Raw genomic sequence first — 17,847 nt, forward strand, 5'->3', positions numbered from 1 at the left:
GTTCAACTCACTCCCTTTTGCCCCATTAAAAATATACATAACTGGTATCGCTCCATTCGTAGAAGTCCGATCTATCAAAACATAAAATAATCTGATCAATAAATGGCATAATGGAAAAAAACAAAAACAAAACACCAGAATTAGGAACAAAACATCGTATCTACCCCCAAATAGTAAGATAAAAAAAAGCTCGGGGCACAAAACATAAGCCCTCCTATCAATAATGGAATCGTTATGGGTCTGGGAAAATGGCGACAAAAGCAGCAAAAAATGTCACAAATTTCCAAATATTTTTTCACTTAAATAAAGAAAAAATAATTATACATGTTTGGTATCTGCATATCCGTACTGACCTGGGGAATCGTAGTGTCAGCTCACTTTTACCATATAGTAAACATGGTAAATATAAAAGCCCTAAACAATTTTTTTGCAATTTCAACACATTTGGATTTTTTTTTTTAACAGTACACTATGTGGTAGAATGAACGGTGTCATTCAAAAGTTCAACTTGTCCAGCAAAGAATAAAAACAAGCCCTCAAAACGGCTATATTGATGGAAATATATAAAAAAAAAAGTTATGGCTCTTGGAAGAAGGGGAGGAAGACAAAACAAAAATGGAAAATGTCCTTGGTGTGAATAGGTTAAAAGTGTCGTCTATGTGGACCCCACTGGCATTTTCCAGAATTGCCAGTTCAGATGTGTAAAGGGGTCTCCAGAGTCTCCATTCTGATTTATTTACTAGGTTTATAACACCAATATTTTTTTTCTTCTTTACTTATGACTGACTGAGTGCCCCAATGAGATTGGCGTCATTTGATTCTGCGGTTCAATAATTTGGTATTCAGTAGGTCGCAGCGGTGAATATAACAATCACACACTGTGATCCTATATACATCTATGATATATGAACAATTATTTTAAATTACACAATATAATTATTTGATTTATAATAAAGTTTAATTTTATTCACATTTCCACTTTCCCTCGGAGTTGGAAGTCAGAGTCGGAGGTTTGGCTTCCCGACTCCACCACCCTAGCTAGATTGAAAGAGACTTAAACCAACCCAGTGTAAGGCTACTTTCACATTAGCGTCGGCCCGGCGCATACTGTGCAATCGCCGCACAACGGGGGCAGCGGATGCATTTTTCCAGCGCATCCTCTGCCCCATTGTGAGTTGCGGGGAGGTGGGGGCGGAGTTCCAGCCGCGCATGCGCGGTCGGAAATGGCGGACACAACGCAGCAAAAAAAGTTACATGTAACGTTTTTTGCTGCCGACGGTCCGCCACAACACGGCACAACCGTCGCACGACGGTTGCGATGTGTCGCTAATGTTAGTCAATGGAGAAAAAACGCATCCTGCAAGCAATTTTGCAGGATGCGTTTTTTCGCCAAAACGACGCATTGCGACGTATCCCAAATGACGCTAGTGTGAAAGTAGTCTAAGGGACTACTGCGGCACCGAGAGCCCTCATGGCTACTACTCTGTACAGCTCGTATGTTCATTTACTGAAACGCCGATTACCCAGACAAGAAGCATTTGCCAAGTAACCTTGAGTACCACACCCTGCAAATCATTCTCAAGGGCAAACGGTGCCAAGTACTCTGAAATCGGGCCACATTCAGAGTGAACTCCCAATCTCCAGGCTGGGTTGACGCTGGTCATGCTGAAACTAACCAGACACTCTAGTTCCCTAGGTAAAAGCATGGTGGCTCAGTGGTTAGCACTGTTTAGCAGCACTGGGGTGCTGGGTTCAAATTCCACCAATGACAATATACATTGTTCTCTGGGGTAAACAGTTCTCCAAACCATCCAGCCCTTGTATCCATTGAGGTCTCCTTTCATCTGATAGACAAATGCTCCAATTAAGAGAAGTTTCTTTTTTTAACAAAGCATATTTATTGTGGGTAACCTGGTAGGGTGGGCACTACCTGGGGCACATGTGAGCACAGATGCACCTTAATGACTGGCTCACTTTCAGGTATACATCCTGGCAAACATGCTGGAATAGTTGCATTGTTTAATCTGCTATATCTGAAATAGTATAATTAGCCTATATGAAGGTATATAATTTGACATTTTTATACACTATCTCAGCCACCTTGTTACCTACTTGGTTCACATGTTCTCCCTATGTTTGCGCGGGTTTCCTCTGGGTTCTCCGGTTTCCTCCCAAACTCCAAAGACATACTGATAGGGAATGTAGACTGTGAACCACATTTTGGACAATGATGATGTCTGTAAAATGCTGCGGAATATGATGGCGCTAATCAACGCATAATAAATAATGTATGATCACGGATATAATTAATCAGTGTAGAATGTGACTGGAACTTAGCCCAGTTCCTGGAACTTTCTCAAATTAGTAGAATATATTACACCGGAAAATCAAGGCTGGTGAGGTACAAAATGCTACATGTTCAGACTGAAGACTAAGAACACATTGAGCCGCGACAGTTTAATTTAATAAATATGCTATAATGAGATTCAGGGATAATAATGTGAAAAGCAAAATCTATGACACATCAGCCAATATAAAATTACTATAATCAGACAGAATAAATCAGCTTCTAACAGGTTCCCTGTAAGCTGCAGGTCCATCAATTCTTGTAAAATAAAAATGAGATGGTCTTTGACCTTTTCCTCTGCGGTTTTCCCTTCTTCATATACCCTTTCCATCATCGCCCCTCAAGCTGTCAGTACAGAGATGTACGGTAATAATCAGGAAGGTGTGATAATAGTCGGTCTGGGGGTAGAATTATAGAAGAAATCCAGTGTTTTGTTTGTATTGCTCGTTAATGTGTGTGAAGGGAGTGCATTACAATACTTACCCGTCGCAGTCTTCTGCTGTTTCTCACGCCACTCCATTCCGGCATCACGTAACCAGAGCGGCGCTGGAAGTGGCAGAAGATGGCAGTGGGCAAGTACAGTATTTTAATACAATTTTTACACACATTAACAAGTATATTGTGCTCTAAATCTGCACCCTCATAACTATGGGAATCATGAGATGGTCGCACACTTACGGAACACTGCCCGCCAGAGTGTACACCATATGGACAAAAGTATTGGGACACACATTAGTGAATTCTGGTCTCCCATCCAGCCCCTTGCCATGCCATCTGCCTTTACTAATGTGACAGAATGGCTTGCCGTATTGACTCCATTATTGCTTTAACCCTTTTAATGGCATTAAAGGAGTTTTCGCGTCATATTGAATGAGTAAAGATACACAGTACTTTTAGAAACAAGGAACTTTGCAATTTATGCATTATTAAAAATCCACTCGTTCAAAAGAACAGAGGGAAGGGATTTTTACTTCTATTGTGTACTGCTCATTGCCTTGGTCACCAGCCACTTCTGCAGTCTCAGAGGTGGCCGATCTCATAGGCAAGGAGTACATGCTTGCATGTTCTATGCTTTAGAGCTTGTAAGCGCTGCTCAGATTGCAGAATCCAGCCAGCTTCAGAGCCTCTGTAGTTCACACATTCTGCAGAGGCAAAGCTGCCTTTGCTTCCAGCATGGGAGATGGCACTCTTTAGTCCAGTGTCGTGGCAATGTCACTAGTCCAAACTGTCAATCCTCAAAAGGAAGAAGGAACGGGGAGGCAGTGGAGCGGTGAACTCCTGAACAAAGAAAATGATACAACCACTAACATGAGAGCAAAAACTGTGCACTTGGAGCTTAAGGGATGTTAACAGTCCCATAGCACTCCTACGTGTGATAGTCTATCCATGAGATAGCACTCCTAAGCAAAACACTAATATATGAATGTGCTCCTACATGGATAGACTATTCATTTCAATGATTGGGCCTTATGCTTCCTTGTTGTCCACTAATCACAGTTAAAGGGAACTGGACAGCTTAAAAAAAAAAAAAAAAAATATATATATATATATATATTTACCTGCAGTCATAGTGGTAATGTGGTTATAAAGGTTATTACCATTTTAAACCTACGGTATTTGTTTTGCTTACTGGAGCAGCGGCTACAGAGAGAAAACAACATTTTATCCTCCCTGAAACCACTTGCTTCAGTCACTGGATCAGTAACCTGTCACCGCTCAACACCGAGTATGCTCTTGTCACTCCCCTTACACTTTGACTGACAGCCTGCTCTGCAGTGTATGTGTGCAAGGCAAGCTGTCAATCAGCAATCAAGGCACAGGCTGGAGTGATTACAGAACTCTCACTGTGTAATGAACGGCGACAGTTTACTGCCCCCTGCTCAGCACCGCCGACTGGTACAAGCGGCTGCAGGGAGAATAATAGTTTTTCTTCCTGTATCTGCTTTTCCAGTTAAATTGCCGAACAGGTTTAAAACGCTATGTCTGCAGTTAATTAGCTTTTTTGGGTTGTTGAAACTGCTTAACATGTCCCCATTGATGCATCCCGATTAGAAGCTTCATTGTAGGTTTTAGGGGAAAAAAAAACAGTATTAAGTTTTTATTTTCTTCTAAAATAGACAGAAGATTAAAGTTACTATTACAGTTCCAAAAATTATTTTGCATAGCGAATTGAAACTCAAATCTACCTGATTTTAGTGAAATTCGGGAGTTGGGAACTATCAGGTATAAAAAGGATATCCTCCAAATTGAAAGTTAACACCTACCCAGAGGATAGGTGCCAAGTTTCTGATTGGTAGGGATGCGACGTTTGATGCCACAAAGGAAATTGAGAATGGTGCTGTGTCAGTGCCGTGGGAATGGAGCGGTGGCTGTGTCAGTGCTGTGGGAATGGAGCAGTGGCCGTGTCAGTGCCGTGGGAATGGAGCGGTGGCTGTGTCAGTGCTGTGGGAATGGAGCAGTGGGGCTGTGACAGTGCCGTGGGAATGTAGCGGAGGCTGTGTATATCTTTGACCAATTCATTTCGGAATCAGTGGGGCCCAAGTGGTCAGACCCAAACAGATCAGCAACCAACTAAGATAATGTAAGGATATAATCAATTTAGCAACCAAAAAAAAACACAATATCCAAAAAAAATATTTTTATTCAGTAATATTTAAAATCTCATAGATACTTAGATGTATGACTACCAACATCAAAAAACACCTAAGTCCGAGCGGGGTAGGAAAAATTCAGCAGGAAATAGTAACAAATAATAAGAAATGTATTCCTGACACAGTCCCTGTTAGTGGCCCTATAATAACTCACGCCTACCTAACAGCGGAGGTTGGCACCCTAAAATTCGATGTGGCGCCCCCGCTCCACGTAGACTGTCCCTTCTTGCCCTACTGGGCCCTACCAACTACCCACGCCCAGACCCCAACATCATACACACAAATTGACCTAGGTCACACTAACAGGTGAAAAAGTGTAAAAAATGTGAAAAAAAACAATGTAACAAAAACGACTAAAAACATAACAGCAAGATAGTGCTGCGGAAATGTCCACAACAATACATGTATCCTATGGGCTATATCAGAAATGGTCTAAATACCAATCAATGGATATATATTGTATAGCCTATAGCGTAAATTGTAATTTAAAGGGACACTGTCACCTGAATTTGGAGGGAACAATCTTCAGCCATGGAGGCGGGGTTTTTGGGTGTTTGATTCACCCTTTCCTTACCCGCTGGCTGCAATATTGGATTGAAGTTCATTCTCTGTCCTCCATAGTACACGCCTGCGCAAGGCAATCCATTTCTGATATAGCCCATAGGGTACATGTATTTTTGTGGACATTTCCGCAGCACTATCTTGCTGTTATGTTTTTAGTCGTTTTTGTTACACTGTTTTTTTCACATTTTTTACACTTTTTCACCTGTTAGTGTAACCTAGGTCAATTTGTGTGTATGATGTTGGGGTCTGGGCGTGGGTAGTTGGTAGGGCCCAGTAGGGCAAGAAGGGACAGTCTACGTGGAGCGGGGGCGCCACATCGAATTTTAGGGTGCCAACCTCCGCTGTTAGGTAGGCGTGAGCTATTATAGGGCCACTAACAGGGACTGTGTCAGGAATACATTTCTTATTATTTGTTACTATTTCCTGCTGAATTTTTCCTACCCCGCTCGGACTTAGGTGTTTTTTGATGTTGGTAGTCACCCAAACAGATCAGCAAATGACTACCAGTGACTTTGGTACAGACATCATTATCACTGAAACTATTAAACCCGTGTGTTGGAATAACATATACAATATATATATATATATATATATACATACACACACACATATAGTACTACTGTAGCTCATCTGAATGTGGAATTATTTTTTAGTTTCCACCATCTAGATTTTGCTTCTATCTGGAAAAATGTGCGTAATGCTGTAAGATATTATTAATTTCTAAATGGATTACCATAGAAAGATGAAGAATTTTAAAATAGAGAAATAACTATATAATTATAATCTTCATTCCTGCTGGATCCATTGTATTTTATCTGGAAAAATCACTAATTTTTCTGCCTGTTATAAGTTTTTATGTGTAGTCAGCTGGGGGCATGGAATAAGCAGACAGCAGGCCCTGGGACAGATCAATTATTTTTGGGATTAAAGATACAGGGATACAGGGGTCCCTGTCGCATAATCTCCGTCCAGCATGACGTGAAGTGCAGCTGCTGATTTTGACTACTGAAAGATTTATAGGTTCGGTTGAGACCAGACATAAGATTTCTGCTTTGTAACAGCTTCAGCAAAACTACGGGTAGAAAACAGATCGTCTGCACAGTTGTTCTAGGGCAGGCGGACTGTAAACTATTCCCTTGCGTGGAAAAGAAGAAAGAGGCAAAGAGCAGTTGGTGGATCTCTCATGGAAATTCTCAAACACAAATACTCATAACCATGAGAAAAACGAAAGGACGGGGTCATTAAAAATGGGGAAGGAGTAATTTAGATATATGGATTTAAGGTAAGCAATTACGTAATGCAGTTTATGCTTCACTTTCTACTATGTACATGCATTAGGTCTTATAAATAATGGACATAAATATATATTTGTTATATATACACAGAACTGTGCAAAAGTTTTAGGCAGGTGTGGAAAAAGTGCTGCAAAATAAGAAAGCTTTAAAAATAGTGTTAATATTTTTATTATGTTTTAACAAAATGCAAAGTAAATTATCAAAATAAAAATCTAAATCAAATCAATATTTGGCATGATCACCATTTATGTTTATCAGTTCTCCCAGATACACTTGCACAGTTTTTGAAGAAACTCCGCAGGGTGATTCTTCCATACATGTTGGAGAACTAATCACAAGTCCATAATTTCATATCTCTTCTTTCTTGGTATTATATCAATCAACAATATATACATACATACATACATTCCAAAACTATGTCCATCTTCTGGCAAAGCCATTCTTTTCTTGATTTGGAATAGTTGCTTAGCGTCGTTGTTGGGCTTGTGAGGTTAAATTCATCTCCAGTTTTGAGGATAAATTAATAGTTGTTTGGAACGGTTCAGAATTCCTTTCACCTTGACTAAAGCCTCACTTCAAGCTACCAAAGAACAGCCCTAAAGAATGTTACCTCCACTATGCTTCACTGTGGGAATGGTGTACTTCTATTGATGCACAGTATTGGCTTTGCACCAAACATACCTTTTGGAATCATGGTTAAAAAGTTCAACCTTGGTCTCATCAGACCAGAACACGTTTCCACATGTTATTGGTAGACATCATGTAGGTTTCAGTAAAACATAGCCGGGCTTGGATATTTTTCTTTGTAAATAAAGACTTCCACCTTTCCACTCTACACACCAGGCCAGACATAAGAATCTGGGAAATTCTTGTAACATGCAGCACACAAGTACTTGCCAGAAATTCCTACATTTTGGCAGGGTGTATACTTTTATATAAAATACATAAATTATAAAAATATATACTGGTATGTGTATATATATATATATATATATATATATATATATATATATATATTATATACACAGACAATATTGAGTATGACAGAAGCTCCTCTATTCTCTTCATTTCCAGTAGGTGGCGCTAACGACCATTGCACACTATGGAGATTTGGTAACAGTCCACATTTCTCTTGCCGAGTGCTGATAGTCCTGTATTGCATTATATTATATCTTTTACCTTTAGAACAAATCTTTAAATAGGGAAAATATCTGAAAGCAGCAGGCTGTAAGTTTACATTTTATCAGGCTACCCATGCATTTGGGTGTATACTGTAACCGGATCCAGGCAAATACAGTACTTCACAATGTTATGTAATGAAAACCATAGGACAGGATTTAGAACTAATATTCATGTCATATTTCACCCAAAAATCTATGTGAAAAGTAATCTGCCCACAAACGGCCTCCCATTGTTCTCAATAGGAATTGGTATAGACCGTATAGTAGTTAATTTGCCTGTAAATTTTTGTTACAGAATCTGAGAACCACATTGACAGCAACTCATGGATTATCCTCACCCAATCCACACAGGAAAATAAATCAAGGCATAGATGTCCATAAATTATGTGTAATAAAGAGAAATGACACAGGGAAAAAGTATTTGTGGCAATGAAGCTTCAAGACGTCTCCTGTATGGAGAAACTAGTCGCAGGCATTGCTCAGGTAGGATTTTGGACCATTCTACCACACAAACACACTTTACATTCAGAAGCTTCTGTAAGCTCCTTCTATGAACTCAGCTTTAGTTCTTTTCATAAATGTTCCATAGGATTCAGGTCCGGTGATTGGCTCGGCCATTCTAGCAGCTTTATTTTCTCTCTGAAACCAATTGTTTCCTTGGTTGTGTGTTTAGGATCATTGTTCTGCTAAAATTTCCACCCTCGTTACATCTTCATCATCCAGGTAGATGGCAGCAGATTTTTATCGAGAATGTCTTAGTACATAGGTCCATTGATCCGTCCTTCAATTATATGGAGTTGTCCAGCCCCACACCATGATGTTCCCACCTCCAAAGGTCACTGTTGGTGTGGTGTTTTTGGGGTGACACGCAGTGACCTTTGACCTCTGTGTGTAAAATGACATCTAAAAGAGTTCAATTTTGGTCTCATCTGACCAGACTATATTCCAGTATTTCACAGGCTTGTCTAAATGTTGTTGAGCAAATAAACTTACTTTGCTCAGCAATGGACTCTCGTGTGTTGAGCGTGCATACAGAACATGGAGGTTTAGTGCATTATAGTTTTCTTTGAAACAATTGCACCTGCTGATTCCAGTCTTTCTGTAGCTCTACACAGGTGGTCCTTGGCTCTTCGACAAGTCTTCTGATAACTTCATTCCTCTGTCTGAAATCTTGCAGGGAGAACCTAGTCATAGCCGGTTTATTGCAAAATTATGTTCTTCCCACTTCCGGATTAATGGCCTCAACATTGCTCAATGGAACCTTCAGTAGTTTAGAAATTCTTCTGGAACCAATGCCATCAGTATGTTTTGTAACAATAAGGTTGCAATGGTCTTAATACAACTCACTGATTTTACCCATCATGAGATGTGCATCGCCTAATTAATGAACATCTATGATAATTTCTTTCCCTGTGTGGATTGGATGAGTTGTTACCAACATCTGGTGAGAATTTAATGTCAATAGCACCTTTAGAAGTATATTTACTTAGAAAATTCGTAACGAGTTCAATATGCATTTCACCCGCTGTATCAAGGAAAGATCTATACCTTTCCTTCCTTTTGGTGCCGCGTTTGTGACTGCAGTCTAAAGACTCCTATATTAGACTAATGTTGGTTGAACTCACAAATATAGATGGGTTCGGCCAACACTGTGATGTGTATGGGGGCAACGGATGACTGATAGTTGGGAGAGATGTCGATTGGACATGTCTGATTTCAGATTCCCGATCGCATTGATCTCCCGGAGATGAGCCTCCGGCCAACATGTCAGTTGGTGGCTCTCTCATAGAAAACACAGGAGGGCTTAGCCGAGTGAGAGCTCCTGTGTATGGGAGAGTCAGCTGAGACGAAAAGGTGGAGCATTGTTTGGCCGACAGTCATCTACACCAAATTCCAAAATTATTATGCAAATTGGATCTGTCATATTTATTTGCAGGGGCGGCTTAGAGGAGCAGTTGTCTTATAATTATCATTCTCTGAAGTGAGAATTCATTATTATTATAGCACCATTTATTCCATGGCGCTTTACATGTAAGGATATAAAAAAAAGTACAATAATCTTGAACAATACAAGTCACAACTGGTACGGGAGGAGAGAGGACCCTGCCCGCGAGGGCTCACAATCTACAAGGGATGGGTGAGGATACAGTAGGTGAGGGTAGAGCTGGTCGTGCAGCGGTTTGGTCGATCGGTGATTACTGCAGGTTGTAGGCTTGTCGGAAGAGGTGGGTATTCAGGTTCCTTTTGAAGGTTTCGATGATAAGCGAGAGTCTGATATGTTGTGGTAGAGGGTTCCAGAGTAGGGGTGATACGCGAGAGAAATCTTGTATGTGATTGTGGGAAGAGGAGATAAGAGGGGAGTAGAGAAGGAGATCTTGTGAGGATTGGAGGTTGCGTGCAGGAAATTAGCGGGAGACGAGGTCACAGATGTATGGAGGAGGCAGGTTGTGGATGGCTTTGTATGTCATGGTTACAGGAAAGAAATATATCTTGGTACCGTGTTAGCCAGTTAGTGCATTACTTATAGTTTTCTTTGAAACAATTGCACCTGCTAATTCCAGTCTTTCTGTAGCTCTACACAGGTGGTCCTTGGCTCTTCGACAAGTATTCTGATAACTTCACTCCTTTGTCTGAAATCTTGCAGGGAGAACCTAGTCATAGCTTTGCCTGATGAAGAGACGTATGTAGTCTCGAAAGCTTGCAATTTGTTACCATCTTTTCAGTTAGCCATTAAAAGGTATCAACCACTGAGGACTCTCAATTCTAAATATTTTTGTCATGGTTAGGGTTTTGTACTGGAGTCTCTGGGCAATGGGGAGCCAGTGAAGGGAATGACAGAGGGGAGAGGCCGGGGAATAGCGGGGGGACAGGTGGATTAGTCAGGCAGCAGAGTTTAGAATAGATTGGAGGGGTGCGAGAGTGTTAGAAGGGGAGGCCACAGAGCAGGTTACAGTAGTCGAGGCGGGAGATGATGAGGGCATGGACTAGGGTTTTTGCAGATTCTTGGTTGAGGAATGTACGGATCCGTGAAATATTTTTGAGTTGAAGTCGGCAGGAAGTGGAAAGGGCTTGGATATGCTGTTTGAAGGAGAGATGAGTGTCAAGGATTACCCCGAGGCAGCGAGCTTGTGGGACTGGGGAGAGTGGGCAGCCATTTACTGTAATGGATAGGTTCGTTGGGGGTTCGCGTGAGATGGGGGAAAGGCAATGAATTCTGTTTTGTCCATGTTAAGTTTTAGAAATCTAGCGGAGAAGGATGAAATAGTGGACAGACATTGAGGGATTCTGGTTAGTAGGGAGGTGATATCTGGTCCAGAGATGTAGATCTGTGTGTCATCAGCATAGAGGTGATACTGAAAACTGTGAGATTCTATGAGCTGTCCCAGGCCAAAGGTGTAAATGGAGAAGAGCAGGGGCCCAAGGACTGAACCTTGTGGGACTCCGACAGATAGGGGGCAAGGTGAGGAGGTGGTGTGTGAGTGGGAGAAGCTGAATGTCCGGTCTGTTAGGTATGATGAGATCCAGGATAGGGCCAAGTCTGCGATGCCAAGGGATGAGAGGGTCTGTAATAATAGGGAATGGTCCACTGTGTCAAAGGCAGCCGAGAGGTCCAGGAGGAGGAGGACAGAGTAGTGTCGCTTGCTCTTGGCGGTTAATAGGTCATTGGTGACCTTAGGGCAGTTTCAGTGGAATGGTGTGACCGGAAGCCAGATTGTAGGCTGTCGAAAAGGGAGCAGGAAGATAGATAGAAAGCATCGATGAATGTCCTCCCATTATCACAATTACAGAACGTTACATATTATAAAGTCTGTCGCGATCCAATAAACATCAGTATTTCTGTGCCAAATCCAAGAGTCAAACAAAACATGTAATGGAAACACTTGAACTTCTGCATTTTGGCCCCATACACATTAAAGTTGGCTGAACTCGCTGACAGTAATATTTATAGGGTCCTTTCGCCTCTTCCTTGATAGATAATCCCGAGAAAGAGAAGGATCCGACCTGCTCATTGTCAGTGGCCGATTCTTTTGTTCTCCAGGACATCGGCCACTGCCAAACAAATCTGGCAGCGACTCGCACAGAGAACGCAGGAGTGCTGGACCGACCTGAGCACTTCTGTATATGTTTGAGTCCCAGCGGCTGCATGTTTTGTGGCTGATAGACAGCTGCAACATATGCAGGAAATTTCTAACAAGCAGCCGCAGGGACTCAAACATATTTTTCAAGCACGCCGAAGACACTGTTAGTACACTAGCATGCTCAGATAACACCTTATCCGAGCACGTTCACTCATCACTATCAACTATCCAATATGTATTAGGGCCTTTGGTTTTGGTTTAGAAATACTGACCAAAATACCACCAATGTGAACGCGGCCATATTGGATTTCAGAAAACTAATTCACTTCGTTGGTACTGTAAAACACGGTTTCACCCCCCTGACAAAAAACACAAAGTGTAAACAAGAACTAACTCTTCATTAGTGCACCTATATAATTTCAAGCCTATAGCACAAAGTAGATAAGTAATTTAGGGAATAAAAAGGAAACAAGAAAAAGTTTGTAAATGTATTTTTTTTTATTTTCAGTAGGAAATAAAGACCTCAGGACAGTGTACTCTAAACACACGCACGTATTCTTAAAAGTGCTCACACACAATCACTGGAAAAAAAAACAAAAACATGAATCGGAGTCCCCGCACATCCCCGCGAGGGATCATTATGCTGGGTCCTCATGTCAAACTGCGAGGGGACGCTAACCTCTACTGGTCAAAACTGGAATTACACATCAGAGGCTTCCGAAAAACTTTTTTATGCTTGTAACAACCAATGTGCCGTGTTCTCCTGTCGCCTTGTTCACATTTCAGTCCTTTTATAGTTGGATAAATTTGACAACAATTTTTTTATTACAGGTGGGTCTTATTCATCTGCATTGTAAAGTCTTCCTTCTTTAGGTTATAACAAGCTGTTGAATAAATGATAAAGACTGGATAATAAGGCACTGGTGTTATAACCAGGCTTTTTCCTCAATGGAGCATGCTCGATGCCTCATGGCATGGTCACTGCCTGCTCCCCACGAGTCCTAGTATTAGGTCCCTGGCTGTTTAACAGCCACTTTATTAGTTTCCTTAGTAAACTTTTGCTTGACTTAAACTATCGCTGATCGGCTATCTGCAAGCTAGTCAGCCGTAGTTTCATGGTTTTAGACCGACCAAACGCAAAGAACGATCGCCAATGCAACTATTCTGTGCATATATTCTGCCTTTGTGCTCGGCAGCACATTGTCCTATTTGAACTATGTGCTGTCGAGAAAGGTGATTTTTAATTTTATCCAGCTAAAAACATAAAACCAGACAAATAAGCCAAACGCTCCATCTGGTGTGATGCTTTTTTTTTGCCAGCTTAAAAAAATAAATAAATTACAGTTCTCGACAGCACAATGTGCTGCCGAAAAGAATGGCAGGATGCATGTACAAAACATCGATATCGGTTGATTGCCAGCCTGTTTAAAGTTGGGGAACACATGTTAAAGCTCAGTGCCGACTATCAGGTTGTCTAAAAGCAGCGTTCGTCTATCTATATGGATTGTGCTGACCGATCCTGCGACAACGGAGGACATCTCTGGACTCATTATGGTTGGAATATGGCATGTACTGACTTACCTGCTAGGTTATGGGTTACTATTGTTCCTGAGAGTAAAGTGGGCAAGATAGGTGGGACAGATCCTTGAGAAACCATCGGCTGGTCCTTTTATATCCTTAGTTAATAAAAAAGATGGATTCTATCTGCAGGAAAAATGGAACCTAGTGTAAGGTCAAACGGGGGTGTACCTATAGGAAGTGCAGAAAATGGCCTCACACATGGAGAATGAGAAGGTCCAACATGGTGCCGCCCCCCAAACAGGTCGAGACCGGCACTAGACATTCTGATTGTTGGGGGCCTTGTTACACATTTTCTTAAATGGGGTCCAGGACCTATGTTACCCCATTCAACATCAAGGTCAAATACTGCAATGTATCTAAGGGGTTTGCCAATCATCTGGATACGCCCTTGGTACATTTATTGCGCACAAGTAGTTTTTTTTAAAGGGTTTGGGCAGAATTGCCCTTTAATAAAACTGGTTGTATCATGTGGAAAGCCGACAGTGAATGTCAACCATAGAACCCTCGCCTACGAATGTTCCGAGGACGGTGAGGCTCACACAATACTCTTCATGATACATGTATGTGTATTAAACAGGTGGGGCAAAACGTGGGACTTCCAACGTTCAAAGGGAGTACAACCAGCTGCCCAATTTCTACCGGTCAACTGCATGCGGATTTCTACCAGCTCCAAAAAGCAAAAAAAAAGGTAGCCAGACATTTCTGCAACAGAATCTGTAATGTGTGAATCCACTAAGAAGATCAAGTGAAAATAGTAGCCTAAAAATAAAAAAAAATAACACCTAAAATTAAAGCAAAAAAGGAACAGGCGGTGTTTGCTTCAGTCGCTTATCCAAAGACGTTAATAAAAATATATCTATATACACAGTGCAGCTATATACAAAATGTACACACTAAGAAGCTTCACTGAACCGGGTATTTGGTGGGTTGTGCACAATATATTGTTCTCTGTATGGTCTCGCGGTGAGACGGCCGAGCATTGTGGATAATTGTATCACTAGAGAAATAAATAAGTCACCGTCAGCCATTAACTGTCCTATTCTATACGATAAGCACAAAGGAAAAAGCAAGAGGACGTGAAGATAAGGCAGGACGCACTGCTGTGTTACACGGGTGCACAGTGCGGGGCGGGCAGAAAACACAACGGTAATCATGTTTTTCTACGGGTGTGTGAAAAGAAAAACAAGCAGATGCATACGGACAACATCTGTTTTGCTGGATCCATTAACATTATTAACTTAGGAAAACTATATGGCATTGTAGAATTAATTAGAATTAATGTAACTCTACAAAGCCAAATTGTTTCCTAAATTAATAGTTACATTATTAATTGTAATTAATAATTAATTATTGACGTATAAAAACAAACATACGGATGGCAGAGAAGTGACAATGCGGGTGAAAAATCATCTTTTTTACCTAGATTAAAAATAGAGCAATTGTGCAAGTGATCGTGGAAGGATGAATTGTATTAATTTTTAGGAACGAGCATTTACCTAAAGCGATTTTTAAAGGGGCACCTCTTTGGTGACGTTGTCAGGATAGTGTCGATGGTCAAGGACAGATTACCGTGGTCTCTATCATTATGGTGAATAGGCAGCGATTCTAGAGAAGTGTATGGCCACTGCCGGCTCCGCTCCGTCCAGGCTTGGTCCGGCTTTATTGGCAGACCGGAACCAGCAGAAGATGGTGGCACGTTCCCATCTTCACTACCTCTTTGATCAAATGGTTGGAGAGCGTCACAGCATTCAGTCTGGATATTGGCAGCATATCCTACCGTTCTTCCTCACGTTGGGAAAACTAAGGGTTTAAAAGGGGCTGTCCGGTACGTTTATACTGAAGGCCAATACTTAGGATGGGTCATCAATACCAGATCGGTGGAGGTGCGACATCCAGCCAATCCGTGGTACCCGATGCATGTGATCAGTTGTGTAGCAGAACAGCACTCACTCGGGAGGCGGATGTGCAGTACCCGGCTGCGGCCACTATACCGTTGACGGCGCTGTGCTGTTCTGATCGGCAACAGATCATCTCCGACCACCGCCGGGTGTCGCGTCCCCCACCAATCTGATATTGATGAGCTAACCTAAGGATAGACCAGCAATGGAAAAGCACCAGACAACCCCTTTAAAATGTGTTCCCAGGTTGAACTGTAAAATGTGTGTATTGTCGCTACACCAATAAAAATGATGAGATTTTGGGGCCTGCTCCCATGTTGCGTTTTTGAGGGCAGAAAAAAGTGTTTTACATTAACAGCAAAATGAATGATTTACACGGTGCATTTTTTTTTTGTCCTATAGTGAGTTTAAACAATGCAGCTTGTCAATTATTTCAGCATTTTTACTGCAGTTTTCGCCACTAATGTCAAAATGGATTTGCAGCAAAAAAGAAAAAAAAAAAAGCATACAAACAGCCCCAGAAATGCATCAAAAACTGGAATTTTTGCTTCAATTTTCTGGCAAATGCCTAAGTTTTTATTAATGCAGAAAAAAAAATAGGTCCGTGAGAACATATAGACAAATCATAGAATTATAAGGATAACTGTAAAATGCTGCTCATCTTCAGGATTAATATAATGCTCTGGGGAAAAAAAAAAACATCAGACATGTCGTGTGTGAACAAGTCTGTGTTTTTTTTTTTTCCCCCATGAGAAACGCAAACCATAGTCAATCAGAAAACTGCAGCAGAAATTACTAGCACTTATGGTGCCTTTTTTTGGCTGCTAACCCATTTTTATGTTTAGGAGAAAAAAAAATTGCACTAATAAAAAATAAAAAAAGGTGAAGAAAATGGACGTGCTGTATTTAAAAAAAAAAAAAAAGTACCACGGTGTAAAACCGCAAGGGTACCAACAAAAAAAAAAATTAAAGCAGTGTGAATGAAATGCTAGAATTCCATTTCATTTTGCTGTTAATGTAAAATGCGTGGAGATTATTTCAATAGTTCTATCTATGAAATATAATAAAATAGAAGGCTGTAACTGGAGAGAAGTAAAACCCTATAATATGTCTGCTTCCCTAATAATAAATACAGCTCCTATACCAACATGTCCATACAAACCAAGATATGGACAGAACCGACTATAGACAGTATACTGACCCTTATGGCGCATTCCCAACACAAGTGTTTCGCCGTTGCTTCCTCAGGGACCACACACCCCTGAGGAAGGAATGTCATCTCTCCGCTGAAATTACTTCTAGGTCTATCCCTTTACTTTCTACTTGTCTGCATAGATTTTCTCCAGAGTGTGTGAAGCTTATAATCAATAACGTTTACTATTTTTAGGATTTATTAAGTGGTATAACTGTTGTGGTATACCTGACGGGAGAATGAGGCTTCTGCAAAATCAAATATATCGGACTAGGTGTAAGTCAATGTGAACTAAGAGATTGAAGCAAACGCACTCCTACATACCGACACAGCTACATCTCTAGAGACAAAATAATTAGCAACCCAAGGTTATACACCTAACTTTTAACAATAAAAAAATATTTTTTTTTTAAAAAGTCCATAAAATTAATTTAAAACTAATAATACTGCTGTTTTTTTGTGGGACTCAGTCGTATTGTAGAGTGGACCTGTCACTTGCAATAAATATGTAAATTTATTTAGCCCGTAAATGTCACAGTTTTCCTGAATCCGGTGTTTTTCATTTGTTCCTGCGCCTCTCCATTCTGGAGATACGGCCCCCTTTCCTGTACGTATATCTAGTATTGTTAGCCAACTGGGCGTGGGCCTTAAGACCACTCCCACGAAGAAGTGCTGACGCCCACTAAAGAGAGACAGGGAAGAGGCCATAACTCAGGAATGGAGAGGCATAAAAACAAAAGAAAAACTAAGCCAGATTCAGGAGGAAAGCGGCATTTACACCATGACATATTTATGGTGGGTGACGGGACCTCTTTAAGCATAAACTAGTATAGCCACTCTACATAAATCAAGCAGGTACTCACCAAACACTGGTGCAGCACTGTATCTTAACCCATCTAAAATGCAAATCTACGGTGGTCAGAGCCATTAAGGACACGCTGCCCAGCCGGACTGACCAACACACCTTCACCAACACTCGTGGACACTTGCTGTACCCCAGACTATCTCACCCTACAGTAACACTGTCCTCCTACACCAGGGGTCCCCAACTCCAGGCCT

This window comes from Ranitomeya imitator, chromosome 8, assembly GCF_032444005.1.
Source record: "Ranitomeya imitator isolate aRanImi1 chromosome 8, aRanImi1.pri, whole genome shotgun sequence".
In the NCBI taxonomy this organism is placed as follows: Eukaryota; Metazoa; Chordata; class Amphibia; order Anura; family Dendrobatidae; genus Ranitomeya; species Ranitomeya imitator.